Genomic DNA, 1,133 nt, shown 5'->3' with positions numbered 1-1,133 from the left:
CCTGGGAAGATTCTGTAGCCTCGGGGAGACGCAGGGTCAGGGTGGGAGCCCCTTAGGAGAGTGTTTCCACTCCGAAGGGCTCCCATGACTCTCCATCTGCTGGCTGCCCTGCCCTCAGGACGTTTTCTAGGTATCTGACCCCTTGGCCTTGCTCACTCAGTTATTGAGGGTGCTAGGTCAGGACCAGGGAGTTTTGTCCTTTCTGCTCTTGGTTGACTTTATAACAGGTTAGCTTTTAAATTTCTGGCTCATTCCAGGTATGATGCCTCCGGCCCTGGGTGAAACTTGGCCTCCCTAACCCTGCATATGACATCCACATTCTGAGAAACAGCCTTTGGTTGGCTAGGGAGAACCATTGCAAGACCCTGCATCCCAGGCCTTTAGTCTCTGGCTGCTTTCTGTATACTAGGACTTGGAGCTAATCACCAGGAGCAGGGATAGGGGGCAGGGGGTTTGTTTTGGTTTGTTTTGGTATTGGTTTTGTTGTTGTTGTTTTGTTTGTTCGTTTTTTGATTTTTCCTGACACGTGTGCCGTTTCACTGGGCTTTTGGACTCCCAGCATGTTCTCACCGTAGCCGGGATGTCAAAAGTATGGTGGGAGGATTTGGGATTAGCTCAGTTAGAAAGCTAGCCCAGCATGCTCAGAGCACCAGATTGGCCCCCTAGTATTCCATAATCTGTCTGTGGTGGCTCATGCCTTTAATTCTAACACTGGGTGATAGAATCGGGAAGATCAGGTCAAGGCTTGAAGCCAACCTGAGGTAAGTAAGACTAGTCTCACAATAACAGCAGTGGAGGAAAAGGAAGAAGGAAGGACAGAAAAAAAGGAAGGTGGTGGAGGAGGATGAATGGGGCAGACTTAACACAGGCAAGGCAGTAGTCTCCCATACCGAGTTCAGAAGGGCGGCATCTTCTGTTTTCACGGCCCATACTTTCCACCTTGTTTGAGACAGGGTCTCCTGTAAACTGCTACATATACCAGGCGGGCCAGCCCACGAGGATGCTGGTTAGTCTTCGGTCTCCTTGTGCTGCGGATCGAGATTTCTTGTGGGGTCCCTTGTTCCGCGGGACTAGGGATTCTGGCCAGGTGGGCACGGGATTCGGCTTTGACAAACAGACTAGACACCAGTGTG

The sequence above is a fragment of the Mastomys coucha genome, unplaced genomic scaffold (genome assembly GCF_008632895.1).
Source record: "Mastomys coucha isolate ucsf_1 unplaced genomic scaffold, UCSF_Mcou_1 pScaffold23, whole genome shotgun sequence".
Taxonomy (NCBI): Eukaryota; Metazoa; Chordata; class Mammalia; order Rodentia; family Muridae; genus Mastomys; species Mastomys coucha.
This window is presented reverse-complemented; position numbering follows the sequence as displayed.